This window comes from Galeopterus variegatus, unplaced genomic scaffold (genome assembly GCF_000696425.1).
Source record: "Galeopterus variegatus unplaced genomic scaffold, G_variegatus-3.0.2 Scaffold1094, whole genome shotgun sequence".
Classification (NCBI taxonomy): Eukaryota; Metazoa; Chordata; class Mammalia; order Dermoptera; family Cynocephalidae; genus Galeopterus; species Galeopterus variegatus.
The window spans coordinates 185,903-203,916 of NW_007727205.1; the positions used below are offsets into that span (position 1 = coordinate 185,903).

At 47.3% G+C, this 18,014-nt stretch overlaps 1 long non-coding RNA gene across 1 annotated transcript in view; it reads left to right on the top strand.

Annotated features, from left to right (window-relative positions):
* LOC103592129 overlaps positions 1-9,582 on the top strand; it is a 14,660-nt gene extending 5,078 nt beyond the window's left edge. The window contains exon 3 of the long non-coding RNA XR_550643.1: positions 8,860-9,582. This is a non-coding gene — a long non-coding RNA (uncharacterized LOC103592129). The remainder of the gene's footprint in view (positions 1-8,859) is intronic.
* Positions 9,583-18,014: the final 8,432 nt, after the last annotated feature.

Genomic DNA, 18,014 nt, shown 5'->3' on the forward strand with positions numbered 1-18,014 from the left:
TCAAAAGTTATATAAAAAAGATTTTTTTTTTTCTAATTTGGTCAGAAGAGTCAATGTATTTCTCATTAACTCATTAAAATTTCAATGGTATTCTCTTTGGGAATTGAGCAATTGGATTTTAAAGTTCATTTGGAAGAGTAAATGCCCATGAATTACTAAGAACATTTTGAAAAAGAGGAATAATGAGGAGGACTTGCCCTGTTAGATACAAAAACTTACCATAAAGCTGCAATAATTACAAATCTTATATCATCACAGAAATAGAGGAATACACAGATGGAACAAAATAGAGAGCTTAGAAACAAACGCATATATTCTATGAGAATTTGATTTATGATAAAGATATTTCAAACCAGTTGGGAGTCAGTGAGATGGGACTATTGGCTACCCAGTTGGGAAAAAAATGAAGTTAAATCTGTACATCATGTAAAAACAAATACAAAAAATGCAACTGTAAAAGTACCAAAAGAAAATCTGGAATATTTTTATATTGGTGTGGAGAAGGTCTTTCTGAGCATGACTAAAAAACTCAGAATCTATAGAATAAAGAGTAGTAATTTTGGCTACACTAAAATTAAAAACTTCTGTGTGGAGATAGATACTATACACAAAGTTAAACATAAACAACAGGCTAGGAGAAAGTATTTACTATGCAGATATCAGGCAAAAGGTTAATATCTCTGTCTATATCTATATTGTCTCCTGGAAATAAGAAAAACATACACAACCCATTTAAAATGGAGAAATAACATAATTTGACAATTCAAGGAAGAAATAGACAGTGAGCTAATAAATGAGAAAAGATGCTCAAGCTTACTAATAGTTAAAGAAATATAACTAAAACAACAATGAAGATTCATTTTTAAATACCAAAATTAAAAAGACTGGAAGGGTTGTGAGGAAACAGAACCTCTCAGTTCACCTTGATTGGCATGCAAATTGGTACAATTTTTTATGGGGCCAATTTGTCAGTTACTACAAGAATCTTAAACGTGCATATTCTTCCAAGCTGAGAACCATATTTTGGAACTAGATTTCTAAGGTTTTACTACTAGAGGGACCTCAACTTGGACAGGCAGAGGCCTTTTCTAAAACACCCCAATCCAAATTGCAAGCATAAGTTACACTTGTGCAACTCTTTATCACATGTCCTTGTAGGATATCATTCTCCACCATCCCTTAAGAAGCATGATATGTGCTTCTCAAAATAATGAAAGGCTTATATGAGTAGGAATAATTTTTATTTTTATTTTTATTTTTTTGTAGCTGGCCAGTATGGGGATCTGAACCCGTGACATTGGTGTTGTAAGGCTGCACTCTAACCAACCGAGCTAACCAGTCAGCCCTGGAATAATTTTTATTTTTAGCCAGTCTATAAAAAATTTTAAAGCAGTGGAAATAACTTTTATTTGCCCTTTAAACAAAATGTGTATTCCTTTGGCCCTACAGTTCAACTTTTAAGAATCTGTCCTTCAATAATACTTCCAGACGTGTGCAAAGATGTTCAGTGCAGCATTACTTGTGCTAGTGAAAAATTAAAACAACCTATTTGTCCATCAGTAGGGAACAGCTTTTAGTCTATGATATACCCATACTATGGATTACTCTGTAGCAGATCAAAAGATATACAGTATCTCTATAAACTGCCGTGGCAAGATTTCTAAGACTTACTGCATGAACAAAAGCAAGTTGCAGAACAGGGCTTATAGTATGATCCCATTTTTGTAAGGAAAAGAAAACCCCCCTAACAAAAATGAAAAAATGTTATACACACCCTGTCATAATTTCAAAATTACTGGCCTTTTATCTTGATCCCATTTCCTTGCTTTTACCAACTCATTTCCCTCCTCCTTTATGCCTTTTCCCTGTATTCAGCTGTTCAAATCTTGCTTTTCCTTTTAATAACTAGCACAAATACCACCTTGTTCATTCAGCAAGTATTTTGTCTTGCCTGCTTTAGGTTAGACCTTTGTGCTGACCCTTGGTGTGATACTGGAGTGGAGTATATTTGGTCTTACTGTCAAGGAGCTCAAATCGAGAAGGGAGAGAGACACATAGACAATGACAGCATAGTGTGGTTTGGGATGGGACAGAAGTAGGCTCAGAAGGCTGTCAGAGGAGGGGTACTTAACCCAGTTTGGGAGTCAGGGAAGGCTTCATACAGGAGAGGACATTTGTTCTGAATCTTGAAAGAGTAATAACTTTCCTTCATCCCCTTCCCCCACCAGAAATGCTTTTGTCCACTCTTTGGCTCTTCCAAGCAGAAAGACCTCATGGGGGAAAAATAGTTGTCAGTATGTTTATTCAAGTCCAAGGTCTGCCACATACCAACTCCGTGTCTTTGGGCAAGTCATTTAGCCTCTGAGCCTCTGTTTCCTCATTTGTACAATAAGGTTAATGCCTACTTACCTCTCAGGGCTGTTTTTAGGATTGGAGATGATACATTTAAACCTCCTGGGTGACTGTCAACTCTGGAGGAGAAGGGCTACCCGTGTCTCGTTTTCCCCTTAGGCAAGTATGTAGCATTGGATTGGATTGGATCTAAAAACTGAACGTGTCTGGGGATGGTTCTGGAGCAAAGGATGGGCCTGACCATAGTGGGGCTTTGGGATGAGGAGGCTGAGAGTAGTGCATGGGATGGAGGGGATTGCTTCATAAGAAGAGAGAGCCAGGTGCCTGGTCTTGGCATGAAGGTGTCACAGGAGGGCAAATAAGAGCAGGTGGTCCTGGGAAATGGAGCCCCAGTAGGGAGCTCTGGCCCTGGTTCTTGGTCCTCTTCTTCTGCTGTTGCCATCTCCTCATCTCACCGTCCAGGGCAGCGAGGCATGGTGGACCACGACTTGCCATGGCATTCATGGCAATTTCAATCCCAACTCTGTCACTCACTAGCTGGGTGACTTTAAACAACTTACTTGACATCTCTGAGCCTAGTTTTTTATCTTTTAAAAAGGACAGGACCACCAAGATCATGAGGTTTATTTACTGAGGAGTAGATGAGATCGTTCAAATGAATCCATTCAGAATTCACCTTGCTGAGTGTGTGGCACACAACAGGTACTCAGTAAAGAATAGCTGTTGTTAGTATTCGTTTCAGTAGACACTTGTGGAAGACTGCTTTGGCCAGGGCCTATGCTGCGTAATGGTTCTTGCCCTCCATGAGTTCCCAGTCAGTTGGGGAGACTATGAAGGGCTATGACAGAGGAGAATAGGGGGGGCTGTGGAAGCCCAGAGGAAAGGATCTGGCCCCATCTAGGACTTGTGCAGGTCAACTTAGCCTAAGAGCTGAGTCTTAAAGGATAAGTAAGAGTTAGCCAGGGACAGAAGGATGAAGTGTGGAAGAGTGGTCCAGGCAGAAGGAACAGCATATATAAAAGAACCTGGATGTTATTGGGTAAGGCCAGAGGTTCTTAAATGGGATGCATGGGTCCCAGATGGGCTTTAGAAGGCCCATGAACTTCCTGAAATTGAATGCAAAATGTTGCATGTGCATACCTATGTGCATTTTTGGGGGGTGGGGAAGATGGTCCATGCCCTTCATTAAATGCATAAATGGGGGGCTGGCTGGTTAGCTCAGTTGGTTAGAGCACAGCCTTGTAATGCCAAGGTCACGGATTCAGACTGCAAACCAGCCAAACTGCCTAAAAATAATAAATAAATAAAATAAATTCATAAAGGGGTTTGTGTGCCTCCCCAAAAGTTGAGAGCCAATGTCATTGGTGACAAAGTGTCATGTGAATGGATTCAAAACAGGAGAATAATTTGGTAAAATTTATGTTTTAGAAAAATTGTCTTAGCAGTTAGTCTGACAAATTGATTGTATGTTTGGAGGCCAGCTGGAAGGCCTAAACTGGGGTATTGAAGAAATGATTCGAGCAGGGCTACTGTGTTGCACATCTCCAGTGAGCACCATTTATGTAGAAGCATTTTCATTTCAACTTATGGAATCCAAATCTTTTGAGAATTACTATTGAGATGGACCCAATAGATCTGTTGGGTGATGTAAACTGTTGTGGATGAAGGTGAGGGAAAGGGAGGTGGCAAGGATGAGGTGATGTTAGTAGAAGGCCAGAGGGACATAAGTCCAGGGTAATAGTCTGAGAGGAAAAGAGAACTCAATGCTCACCCAGCATCAAAGTCCTTGCTCTCAGACATCATTACTAACTTTCATCCTACTCCTCATTCTTGGAGATCCCGGGTGACACTGGAGACACTTTATTTCCCTGTGGATTTTGGAGAGGAATTGCTTCCAGTTTGTGAGTCAGGTAAAGGTTCCTGAAGAAAGGTAGTGTTTGAGCTAGTCATTCAAGGTCCATAAAGATTTGGAGAGCTAGAGATAGGGGAGGATGCTCTGAGAGCCTATACAAAGGCCTTGGGGTGAGAAAGGGTGAAACTGAACACTGGGGAGTGCAGCGATTAGACATGCCTCAAACAGCTATTTGGGGAGTTGAGGCTTTTTATTATTTTCCTTTGGTAGACAGCTGGGGAGCCATGAGCACTTCATGATCAAATAAGCATTTTATTTTATTTTTATTTTATTATTATTATTTTTTGTCTTTTTTCGTGTCCAGCAACGGATCGCAACCCTCAGTGTCGCGCCCGTACCGGACCGGGACCGGCAACGGGATCGCAACCCTCGGTGTTGCGCCCGCACCTCACTCAGCCAGTGAGCGGGAACCGGTCTGTATGTGGGATCCGAACCCTCGGCGGGAGCGCCGCTGCGCTCCCAAGCGGCGCACTGTAGCAGTGCACCACCGGGCCAGCCCCGAAATAAGCATTTTAGAAGGAAGGGAGACTAGGGAGGAGACTGTTGCACTAATCCAGGAAAGAGAAGCAAAGGTAGTGTTGGTAGGGAGAGAGCAGAGGAGATGGATCTGAGAGGTGATTAGGAGGAAGACAGGGCTGGAGTCAGAGACTGAAGAGAAAGAGGTGGAGTTCACGGTAAGTTGGAGTGTTCAGGCCTGGCAATGGATACATTCATTCAACCAATACTTATTGAGTGCCAGGCACTGGGCTAGGCACTAGGGATATAGTGCTGAACAAAACAGATGCCTTTCCTGATGGATCTTACAGTGGGTGAGACAGGTAATAAATAAACAACTAAGTATATGGAGTGTGTCTGATGTTGATAAGTTCTATGAAGAAAAATAAAGCTGGAGTGAAGAGGTAGAGAATGTTGGGGTGCGTTTTGGAAGGGAGGGCCTCTCTGATGAGGTAGTATTTGAGCAGAGACTTGAAGAAGGTAAGGGAGTGAACCATGTACCTATCTGGGGGACGATGTTCAAGACAGAAGGAGCATCAAGTTAAAAGCACTTAGGCAGGAGTGTTCTTGGTATGTTCAAGGAACAGCAGGGAGACCATTGTGATTGGAAAAAGGGTGAATGGGGGTGAGAGGAATAGAAGATGAGGTACCAGGGGCCAGATCATGTATGCCTTTTAAAGCTATTTAGGAGATAGAATCAGCAGTATTTGGTGATTGACTTGCTAAGGGATCAGGAAGAATCTAGGGTGACTCCCAAGATGTGTTTTGAACTTGGGTGACTGGGTGTACAGTGGTGCCTTTCACTAAGGTGGAAAATGCAGAAGGACAGGTTTGCAGTGGTAAGATGCCAAGGTAGAGATGCCTAGGAGATCTGAAGGCCCTAAGGGTCATCCTGGTGGAGCCGTCCAGCAAGCATTAGGCTCCTTACAGGAGAGAGATCCATGCTAGAGAGCCACACCTGAGGTTATGAAATGGAAGATCACTGAAAGAGAGTGTGGAATGAAAGAGAAGAGGGCCAGAGCAGAACTGGGGAGGGGATACCAACATGTAAGGAATAGGCAGAGGAAGGGGGTGGGTCGGAGAAGTTGGAGGAAAACCAGCGGGGAGTGGGCTCATGGAAACAGGAAACAGAGGAAGGAAAGGGCTGTGCAGAGGAGGGCCTTGTTAAGGCTGTCAAATGTTGCAGCTGGGGGGAGTAAGCTGCGGGTGGAAGAGAGTCTATTGGCTTTAACCACCAGGAGGGCCTGGGCGACCTTCCTGAGAACAGTTTCCATGGAGTGGTGGGCGCATGAGGCAGATTGCAGTGGGATGAGGAGCTCGTGGGAGGTACCGAAGTGAAGTGCGGATGGCCAGTGTAGACGAATTTCTCAAGAAGCTTAGCTGTGAAGAGGAGAGAGGGACAGAGGGGGATGTGGGGGCAGATAGAGGGTTTTTATTCCCAGATGGGAAAGACTGGAGCTTCTATAAATGTTGATAGGAAGGAGGCAACGGAGGAGGAGAGGTTGAAAATACTGGAGGGAGAGAGGATGATTGTTGTGGAGGAGGGAACAAGGATGGGCTCCAGAACCCAGGTAGAGAGACTGGCCTTAAATGGAATAGGAGCCCGTCTTTCTCACAGAGAAAGAAAGCAGTGGTGATTGGTGGTGGTGTGTGTGGGGGGGGGATACAAGGTGTTGAGGGGATTGGTGAAAGAAATGCTTCAGGAAAGTTCAGAGCAACAAAGGCATGACCAAAGGCATGGATGCTGGAGCTAGGAGGAAGCAAAGAGTACTTCTGGCTGGGAGTCAGGGAGGACTTCCTGCAGGAAGTAGCATTTGAGCTGGGTCATGCAATTCAGACAGGATTCCAATAGGCAGAGATTTGTGCAGAAGGAAGACTATTCTAGGTGGAAGAAACAGAATTGGCAAAGACTGGGTGTGCTGATGGAATAATGAACAAGCTGGTTTGATGAAGGCTGGGCATGAGTGAGTAGGGTACATTGGTGCCACTCATCATGACAGTCATAATAATAGTTTCCATGTATTAAGCACCAAACCTACCCGATGGCAGGTGTTTTACATGCTTGAATTAATTTAATCCCACCACACCTTGCAGAGTATGTATTTCCTCATTTTGCAGATAAAGGAAAATGAGTCCCAGAATGGTGAAGAAATGGATGCAAGTTCACCCAGCTAGTAGGTAGCGGGGCTGGTATTGAAATCCAGCTCAGTCTGACTACAAAACCTATGCTTTTTCCACCTGATAGAAAAGGCCAGGTGAGGCCATATGATGGTGTTGCCTTGAATGCCAGCTTGAGGATTCTAAACTTTATCCAGGAGGCAATGGGGAGCCCAGATGGGTGTCTGAACAGAAGAGATTCATGCTTGAAGGTGGGCTTTAGGAAGGCTAATGTGGTCCAGGAGGGTAGGGTGAGGAAGTCAGGAGGTGACTGCAATATCAGGGGGAGAGGTAGCAGTGGCCTGGCCTGGGTGAGCAATGGGACTGAAATATCATTTGTTCTACACAGCCCTGAGAGCTGTGGAATTTCTTTTCTTCTTCTTTTTTTTTTTAAAGATGACCGGTAAGGGGATCTCAACCCTTGACTTGGTGTTGTCAGCACCACGCTCACCCAGTGAACTAACCGGCCATCCCTATATGGGATCCGAACCTGTGGCCTTAGTGTTATCAGCATCACTCTCTCCCGAGTGAGCCACGGACCAGCCCTTTCTTCTCCTTTTATAGATGAGAAATGGGAGGCTCAGAATGGGAGGGCCACTTACCAGGACTTGAGCCTGGTTCATGTGATTTTGTTGACTGAGTGAGTCTGTGGAACAGCACGTCAGAGGGAGCTCTGGGTCTGAACAAGGTGTGCCTGTGCACGTGTGTGTATGTGTGTGCTTGTCTCTCTGTCAGATGGACAGCAGTACCTTCCCTTGCCTGTCCACTTTCCTTCCCATCCCTTCCCAATCCTCCAGTTTCCTAGACTCCATACTTACTTTATTCCCTGAGCCAAGGGATGTGGGAATGGGGTGATACTCTTTCCTTGGCTGTCCCCTAAAGATCAGCCTTTTCACTCCCAAGGCACCTGGTCCCCTCCCAGACCTACTGTCTGTCCATCCACCCCATGAAACTGAAGCCCAGCTCCAGTGACTGCCACATGCACTCTGACCCCTGGTGCTGCTCAGCAGTAGCCTAAGGACAGGCACTTGTTCCTGCAATGACTCTTCCACACTGCTGTGGCTGCTTCTGTGTGGGCAGATGGCCACTTTGGGAATTCAATTTGGTTCACGAGCAGTTAACAATACTCACCACCATGTTCCCATTGCTGTTGTTTGCCAGGCACTTGATGTATGTTCTAGTCCTTGCAGCAGTCCTTTGGGGGTTGGTATCATCAGCCCTATTTTTACAGATGAGGAAACTGAGGCTCCAAGAAGGGCAATAACATGCCTGGGGGCACATATTCTGGAAGCACTTGTAGAGCTGGGGTTTGAACCCAGGTCTGTTTGCTTCCAAAACTGTGGTCTTTCTATACTCCATTTCTAAGCATCTCCTATTTTCCTGACCCTGAGCCTTCAGGAAATACAAATATTTGTCCTTTAAGGGCAGGGTGGATTTCTACAGATAGTGCCAAGTTCACCCAAAGGACCTGGTGGGATGAGTCTGAGACTTGGAGCTCCAAGAACTCCAGGTTCAAATCCTGACTCTACCACTTGCCCGGCCATGTGACCTCAGGCAAGTTATCTAACCTCTCTGAGCTTCAATTCCCCCATCTCTAAAATGCTACTTTGCAGAGTTGTGGCAAGGGTTAAATCAGATGATATATACAAAGTGCCAGTATAGAGCAGGTTGCCATTATTTATATTAAAATGACCTTAAGACTGAGCCCAGGCTGGGTATGGGGGAGGACTGTCCCAAGAGGGAACCAGCAACAGGCTCTTTAGAGACTGGGTTGAGTTTGCCCTGGATAATCCGTCACACTGGCCTCCCTATTTGGATCCCCATCCTAGCCCCACCTCCTGGTTCTGGCCCTTCATTTATCTCCCCTGCTCTGCAAACTAATGCCTCTGCCTCTCTCTGTCATCTGCCGCCTGTGGCCTCTACCCCACCCTTCCTGGCCCCAGGGAAGAGGAGGAGGAGGAGGAGGAGGAGACTGAGGAAGAAGAAGAGGAAGACGCTCACCAGTTCTGCTGTCCGGCCTCCGAGTGCAGTAGTCCCTCCTCTCGGTAACTGAGAGGACAAGGGCCATTTTCTATGCAGAAGCAAAAGCCTTAACCAGTGCCCCCCGCGGATCCCCATGGAACCCTGTCTCCCGCTTCAGAAACCAGAGGGGCAAGCATCATGCCCCTTCCTCCCCTACCTCCTTCTTGGAATTCCTATCCCCACTGCTGTCTCCCCTGGACTCCAGGCCCTGAATTTAATAGAGCTGGAGCCCTAGGTCTGACTAAAATGTGGGAGAAGCAGAGCTTGAAGCTTGGCGCTTGGAACCTGGACCCTCCCACACCCGCACTCCCACTTCCCAGGCACCCTGGAGCCTGCCACTCCTGGAGAGGTCTCCATATGACATCCCAAGGACCTACCTCCATCCTCTGTGAGCACAAACAGAGATGCAGGGTGCCTAGGGCTCAGAGGACCAGACGGGGGCAGGACCCAACCGGCCTAGTTCCCCGTCATTCTTTCCCTTGCTGTGGCCACTGCTGCCATCTCCTCCACTGCTTAAAGCCCTTGTGCCATGCCCCTTGCTACTCCCATAGTGCTCTGTAAATTTGATCAGGAGGAAAAAGCCTTTTGGAGTGCGTGTTGTTGTGTACAAAGGAATTTCCATCAATAAAAGCTGTTCTCTTCTCCCTGTCTGATGTATGTTCCTCCCCACCCTACTTCCCTCTCCCCATCCCCACCAGGGCCTTGTCTTCTTTCCTATCCAGGGATGGGAACAGGGGCTGGGAGAGAGAGTAAGGTTTGATTCATGGTATTGTCAACACCCAAGAGGCACTCAATACATGCGTGAATGGCTCCCAACATGGGCTGGCCTATTGCCCTCTTCAGCCCATTAACCTGAGGCAGGTGAGCTGGCTAACCTTGGACATGTCACTTGACCTCTCTGATACATAGTTTCCCCATCTGTAAAACGAGGAGGGAGGTTGGACCAGAAGGCCTCCAAGGGCTCTTCTAGCTCTGACATTCTGTAAATCTGAGATGCTACAATTTTAAGAAATTATGATTATGTGAATTTTATGACACGATTCAGTGACACATTCCATGCAATTCTGTGATTTCTATTTTTACAATGCTGTGATTTTTGGATTCTCCAGTCCTGTGGTTTTAAGATTTCATGATTCTCCCATTTAAAAAAAATGATGCGATTTTAACATTCTGTGATGTTAAGGTTCCTTGGTCCTGTACTTTTAAGGCTCTGATTCTACAACTTTACAGATCTCTGAATCCCCCAGATGCAGTGATCCTAAATATTCCCTACACCTGTCCAGAAGCTGGTTCTAAGACATCCTGGGGGTGTCGGCAGGAGAGTGGAAGGTGTCCTTTATGGGTTTTAGGACCCACACCTTCCATGATGTGTCTGTGTTAGGAGCAAAGCCAAAGGGCCGCAAAGTGGGCTCATACCCGGATTTTCCCTCTCTGAGCCTTTGTCATTAGACAAACCTGAGTTTACCTTCCAGTTCTGCCTCTGTGTAACCTTGAACAAATCTCCTTGAGCTTTATTTTCTTCCTGAGTATGGTGAGAATATATCTACCTGTGTGGGTTGTCATGAAGATTAGCAAGAAAGAACACGACGAGCTAAGCATAGGGGCTGGTGCAGAGTTGGACAAGTGTGCCATGGTTGGTGGCTGTCGTTTTGATTAAGGCCCAGGTGAGAGTCTATCCTCTCCTTTCTTTCCTCTCTCCCTCCCTTCAGCATCCCCATCATGTTGAACCTGTTGTTTTTCCAGAACTTCACCTCGTTGCCTCACACTCATTTGCTCATTCAAATTCTCATCTATTTCTCTCCTCCCTCCCTCTCTTCCTGTCTCTCTTATTTACTCTTCCAGAAAACATTGCTTGAGCACCTACTGGGTGCAAAGCCTCAATCTAAATACTGTGAGGGATCAAAAGTAAGACCGTGGATATGTTCTCCATCTCCCAGGGGAGATGAGAAATTCCTTGGGAAAGTAGGCAGGGTGTGAAGGGCACAAATGATTAGGCAGAAATGGCTTCAGTAACAAGCAAGATATGTTCCTAGCCCAAACAGAGTGGAGATGTCAAGATGGGTGGGGAGGGGTGGTGTCCAGGAGGGCTTGCTGGAGGAAGAGGGGCAAGAGTTGGGCTTCAAAGGCTGGGAAGGGTTTGAATAGTTGGCAAGGGGTGAAAAGGCATTACAGGTGACAGGGACCGTATGGACAAAAACCTGGTGGATGGTTCCAGGGTCATGTTGGGGAATGTTCAACTGGCTCTCCAGGGTGTGTGAATCTAGGTGTCCTGTAGCTGGGGAGGAGGAGACCAATCTACCCTTCATTTGAGAGGAGATAGAGGGGATTGTGTGGTGGGGTGGGGATATGACTAAATGGAAGGAGAGGGAAGGTCACAGTCAGGTGGCAATCCTGGGAGCCATGGGGATGTGAACTTCTGTGTAGGCAACTGAATTGGCTGAATCAGGCAGAGCCTGTGCAGTGGTAAGGGGCAGGTTTATATCAGTTGTGAGATAAATCTGTGTGCATGTATGGTCTCCATGTGCCTGTGTGTCCGTGTGCATGACTGCATGAGGCTGTGCAGGCCTCACAGTGGTGAGAGACGGTGCACTGTTATGTATCTGAGGGAGTGTGATTATGTGAGACTGGGTGTGAGGAACTCTGAGTGCATGAGGTCGATTGTGTAAGGTGGTGACTTTCTGTGCCTGGCAAGCTCTGTGCATGTGTCTGGTGGATGTCATCACAAGGCTGGGTGTGGGTGGATTTTTTAAGCATGTGGAGCTGTGGCTTTTAGGGTGACACTTGTCAGGCAGGATGGTCACACACACACAGACACACGTGACTTCTACCTGTGTTCTTCAGGACCAAGGTGGCTGCTGAGCAACTGGTGTGTGCTGGGCCCTGGCCTGGGTGTGATAGGTCCACAGAGGTGAATCATACCAAGCCACTGCCCTTGGGAAACAGGGGCAGGGGAGGGGATGGACACTTCAAGAGAGAATCACAAATTTTCTGGTGATAAGGACCTACTGTGATATGGATGTGCACAAGACACAGAGGAGGGAGTAGCTGGCTGTCAGGCTGTGAGGGGTGGGAGTTAAGTCAGAACTGACTTCCCAGGAGGGCACTCCGGCTCAGGGTACTGCGAGATGGAGATGAGCTCACCCAGAATGATCAAGTACAGGGGTGAAGGGCAAACAGAGGACATTCTGAGCAGAAGAAGCAAAAGAAGAATAGGAGCCCAGGCATGGAGATGTGGATCAGGTCACCATAGTCTAGGAATTGCAAGTAAACTGCTATTGCTACTTGATATTTAGGAGCTTATGGAGGTTGGGAGAGGAGGCGGGAACAGATTCCCAGGGGCTTCTGAAGCTCAAAGTGAGACCCTGGCCTAGAAGGTGGGGGATTCTTGTCCTGTGCAACCCTGGGCAAGTTACTTTAACCCTCTGGGCCTCAATTTGGATCTGTGATATTGGATGGTTCATAAAGCCTAGATCGTAAAGTCCATCCCAGCTCTGTGGATCTTCTACCCGTGGCCAGCCAAATCCATGAGTCATTGCTTTTGAAGTCAGGAGTTTCTTCCATCTAACCTCAGTCTTTTCTGCTTCCTCCTGGGTTGCTTCCTCACTCACCCACTCCATGAATATTGGGCCAGCATCTGGCCCCTTGTGTGCCACTGTGGGAAGGCCCAGGGAGATGGAGAATGAAAGGACTCTGCCTCGGAGGGGCTGCTCAGTGCCTGGGGCAGGGGCAGGGGTGGTAAGAGCATGAGCTTTGGTTTCAGATACACTTTTGCTTGAATCCTGGCCCCACCACTACTGAGCTTTGAGACTGGGCAAGTTACTTCATCTCTCCAAACCTCAGTTTCATCGTCTGTGTTATCCCCTTCAGGCAGACCAACCCAGACCTTGCAGAGTTGCTACACCTAGCAGAAAGTAGATACTCAATAAATGACAACTATTATTTTTAGGGCTGCAAAGAAGAAGATCTGGTATTCAAACCCATGTCTGTGCACTCCCAGAGCCTGTGTTTGCCTACCGCATACCCAGTCAGCTCCTTAGGTGACCTCCTTCTCCCTTGTCAGTCCCTGTGCCAACCCAGGTTGGGCTGAGGATTGGAATCCCTGTGGCACTGGGATTGGGCAGCAGAAATAGCTTGCAGAAGAAGAACTGTTGGAGGAGGGAGTGGTGACTGCTGTCCCTCTGCCCCCACCACTCCTGGGTCCAGCCTCCTTGCCCAGCCTCCTCTTTCCAGAGCCCAAAGCCACTGGCCCCACCTAGGTGCACTGACCTCCTCATCTTGTTTTCTTGTCTCTCACTTCCGGCCTAAGTTGTCATGGGGATAGTCCTCAGCATCCCTAGCTTCCTCTTGCCCTCATCTTATGGTATCCATGGCAACAGCCCCCATTCATTTCCATGGCAACTGTATCCTGATCCCATCCCCTGCTGGCTGCCTGGCTCCGGGCAGTGCCAATAAAGGGAAGGAGGGAGAGAAGACCTCCCATTAGGAGCAGCATTCTGGGAGAGTCAAAGCCCCCTGCCAGGGCAGGCCAGCCCTAAATCCCTGTAGAACATCCTGCCCCACTTCTCCCCATCTTAGTGCCTTCATGGCTCACATGGTTCCCTCATTCCTCCTCTCTACCAACTCCTAGGCGAGGCTCAGTCCACAAGCTTCTTTCCCCAGGAAGCCTTCAAGGCAACAGAGGAACTAGTACCGGCCTTGGGGTTTGAATCCCTGTTCTGCCACTTGCTGGCTCTGAGACCTTTGGCAGACACTTTCCCTCTTGTAGCCTTTTTCTTCATCTGTAAAATAGGAATCTTAATTCTTCCCTCATGTTTGCAATGTAGATTAAATAATGCGTGGAAAATGCCTGACACAGGAAAGGTGCACAGTAAGTGCGAGTTTTTATTTCTATTCTGCTCAGCCACCCCCAAGCAGAAGGGATCTCTCTCCTGTGCTCCCCCAGCACTTCCTCTGTTCCCCAGCCCTTCTAACTTTCTGATTTATACTGTGATTATTTGTGTAACATGGCTTATTTCCCTCTCTGCAGAGGATGCTCTCCAATTTCCCCCCACAGTATGGCCCAGCAGACAGTGCACATGGGTGTGGGCGTGCATGCGTGTATGTGTGGGGGTGGGGTTGTGTCTGTGTATGTGCATGTATGCATGTGTTTGTGTCTATTTTCGTGTATTTGTAGATGTGTGTTTTGTTTCTAGGTTTGTTGGCCTATGGGTATGTCTCTGTTTTTGTACTTGCGTATGCATGTGCGTGCATGTGTGTGCATGTGCGTGCATGTGTGCATGAGCTTTGCTGCTGGCCAGGAGGGGTCCAGAGAGACAGAGTGCATGTGTGTGCATGTGCGTGCATGTGTGCATGAGCTTTGCTGCTGGCCAGGAGGGGTCCAGAGAGACAGAGTGCATGTGTGTGCATGTGCGTGCATGTGTGCATGAGCTTTGCTGCTGGCCAGGAGGGGTCCAGAGAGACAGAGGTCTTCCAGGCCCTCACTGAAGTCCAGGAATCCGAAGAAGGGATTGCATTTGCTTGAGCCCTGCACAGATGAGAAACTGAGGTACAGAGAGGGAAAGTGCCATGCTCAGGCTCACACAGCTGGTAAATGGCAGTCAGGACCTGAACCTAGGCCTGCCCAGCTTCTTACTCTACAGCATGTTCCCTGTGTGTGTGTGTATGTACATGTGAAAGAGAAGACAGGTTTTCCTTGTGATCAGCATGTCCCCCAGTGTTTTGGGGATTCTGATTTGAGAGATTCATATCCCCAGGTGCCTTTTCTTCAGCAGTGTGTGTGATGTCAGAAGCAATGCACTCAAGCATTCTCCTTTTTTTTGCCAGGCCCTCTTGTAGGATGCTGTGCTGACAGCTTGACCTCCCTGCCACTATTCCCTTTGCCACCAAAACAGGGGGTGAGCTCTGGAGGAGGGAGTTGCCAAAGAGTGGAGAGCCAGGGGCAGCACAGAGCCGGGAGCAGGGAGAGGTAACAAGATGTCATGAAAAGACAGCCTGGGCCCTGGGTTTGCATCCTGGCTTTCTCATTTCATAGCTGTGTGACAGTGAGCAAGTTTGTGTCACTTCTCTGAGCCACAGTTCTCATCTGTAGGATGAGGCTAATGGTGCAAGGATTCAATGAGCTAATTAACGCCCTTGCCCTGGGGATAGAGGTGACTACAGGGCCCTACACTGGCACAGAGGAGGTGCCGGTAAGCCAGCCTGTGTGGAGGAGGCAGGCAGGTGTGGAAGGGCACCCCTGAGCTAAATGTTGAAGAGTGAGCAGGAGGTAGCCAGGCTGGGGTCATGGGGCAGAGGGTATGTGAAGCAGGGGTCAGGTCAGGAGAGCCATCCATGGCCATGGTGAGGAAGTTGGAGGTTATCCTATGGATGATGATTCTGGTAAAACCTAAGTTAGATCACATCCTTCCTCTGCTCATCTCCATCAGAGCAAAAGTCAAAGTCTTTATCACATGCTCAGTGCCCTTCACAATTTGGCCCCCATTGGTGCTCTAATCTTATCTCCTATCACGCTCCCCTCATTTGCTCTTCTCTGGCTACACTGGCCTCTTCACTGTTCCTCAAACATGCCAGGTACAGTTCTGTCTGAGGGCTTTTGCACTGGCTTTACCCTCTGGACCGCTCTTGCCTCAGCCACACAGCTCACTCCCTCACTTCCATCAGGGCTCTGTTTATATGCCATTGCTCCAAAAGGGCCTTCCCTGACCACCACATCTAAAACACCACCATTTAGCACTCTGCTTTGTTTTCCTTCCTAGTTCTTATCCTTACCTGAACTGTTGGAATATATTTGTTTATTTCTTTATAGTCCGCTTCCCCCACTAGAATGTTGCCTCCCAAGGGGAATATTCTAGTGTATCTTGCTCACTTATATTTCCAGCACTTAGCACTGTGCCTGGCATGTAGAAGGTGCTCAGTTGTTTGTTGAGTGAGTTATAGGGAGCTGTGGAAGATGTAAAGCCAGGGCTTACAGACGCCTTGAGTCTGTTGCACAGATTGGGTTACAAAGCCTCCACATGCAGGTCTGTGAGCTAGGTAATAGAAAAAAAAAAGGTTCTGGGAGCTGTGGGTATAGGAAAATCAATGGGTTTTATTCAGATCTAGGAGCAACTGTCCTAGTGGCTTCTCTGAGAGTTCTGAGAAGCACTGTGGATCAGAGCTATTAGTCTTTTATACTTAAGTGCACAACCCTGGACACCTGGGTGCCCATACGCAGTTTACATTAAGTAGTAACAAGGAACACCTGAGGATATTCACAGCAAATGCTCGGCAAGATTCTGAACATCTGAGGGGCCCTCACATTTTCCTATTTTTCCCCTAACAATCCACCCCTTCAGGGTCCCTCGCCAAACTACGTGTTCAGAATCTTCTGTGATGTTCCCTTAGCAGGGATAAGTGACCCTTACATTCATACAACCTATCGTCAGTCCAATATGCCTTAAGGCTTGTCCTGTAGTTTTGTTCTTTCAATTATTAGCCGCACATGTCTGGTTAGTAGTCATCATTGGTAAGTTCAGTGTATATTCAATAAGCCAACACATTGGTCACACAAATGTGTCTGTATCCAGTTGACTCTGGTGCCTGCAGCCAGAACACTATGGGTGAAAAAAACAGAAGGGTTATTGGTACCAATAGGGGGAGTTCTCACCCCTCTGGTAAGATACATGCTAGTTTGCCAACCTGGGATAGGATGGTTGCAGAAATAGGTATCTTTCCTGGTTTATGATACCATACATTATCTGCTTGTGCTATTGGATCTGTAGGTTCTATATGTAGCAGTATAGGCGAACTCATAATTGGCCATAATGATAATACAACTGTGCCCTTTGGAACAGAGTGCTAATCTGTTCCAGGCCATGTTACCTTTACTCAAGGAGGCCAGGTACTTGTCACCTAAGGTGAAATTTGCAAGTCTTCTTCTAATCCTTTCCCCCAAGGCCCTATTAGGCCTACCCAGCATATATGGGGGGCTTCTTTTTTCCAAGGCCATTCCCATTGTACTGTCTGTCCCTGTTGTAAACAGGTTGGGGCTGGTAAGAGAATATTTCCATTCTTGCTATATCCTGGCTTCAAAAGCTCATCTCTAGTAGTGACTTGCAGCCACATAGGTGCTGCAGCCCTATGCAACAGAGCTTCCACTGGAGAGGGCCCGCCCTTGCGGGGTCTCATTTACAATCCTGACTGTCGGCCGTAACCGCTGTGTCCACACCTTCAGTGATGGGGGTTGGGCAGATAGTCTTAGCCCCTTTTATAAAAGACCACTGTATTGCTCAATCATCCCTGCTGCCTGGGGATATGGCATATATAACTTCCACTGAATAGACAACTGGGAGGCCCACTTCTGAACCTCATGTCCAGTAAAATGGGTTCCATTGTCACCCTCTATAACTACAGTCAGGCTATTCAATGCCTTCACAGTGTTTACCTGGTCTGGGGCCTTACAAGACCATACAAACAAAGGACCAGTAGCTGTATCAACAGCAGTGAAGATGTATCTGAATTCTGACCTTGGCAGTGGTCCGACAATGTCCACTTGCCATCGAGTCAGGGGCACCCTTCCTTGAGTTATTTTCCTGTCTATATGGGGTACCCGCCGGGGGTGTGGACTCTCTTCAGCACATACTGGGCAAGCATGACAGGCATTTACTACATATTCCCATTTTATAGGCAAGGCCCATCTTTGAGCTGCCATCCACATGGTTTTGCTGCCAGCATGCTGCATTCGTTGATGTAACCACTGGGCTACATCAGTAGCTGGGGCTCTCTCCAGCCATCTTACCTTAGCCAAGGCATCAGCTTCATCATTTCCTGGACTGGCTAGGGGGAAATGTCCTGTGACATGAAAAAGGGTTACTTCTTTCTCATGCCCCAATTCCTATTTCTCTTACCACATGGCTTGTCCCCACAGGGGTTGGTGGCCTACCATCCATCGTTGATATTTCCAAGTAGAAATCCAAAGGGTTAAACCTTTGTACACAGCCCAGCTGTCAGTACAGATGATTAATGGCCCAGGCTCATTTTTTATCACCATCCATACTGCTCTCAATTTAGCCCAATTGACTGCTTTGCCCTCTGCCAC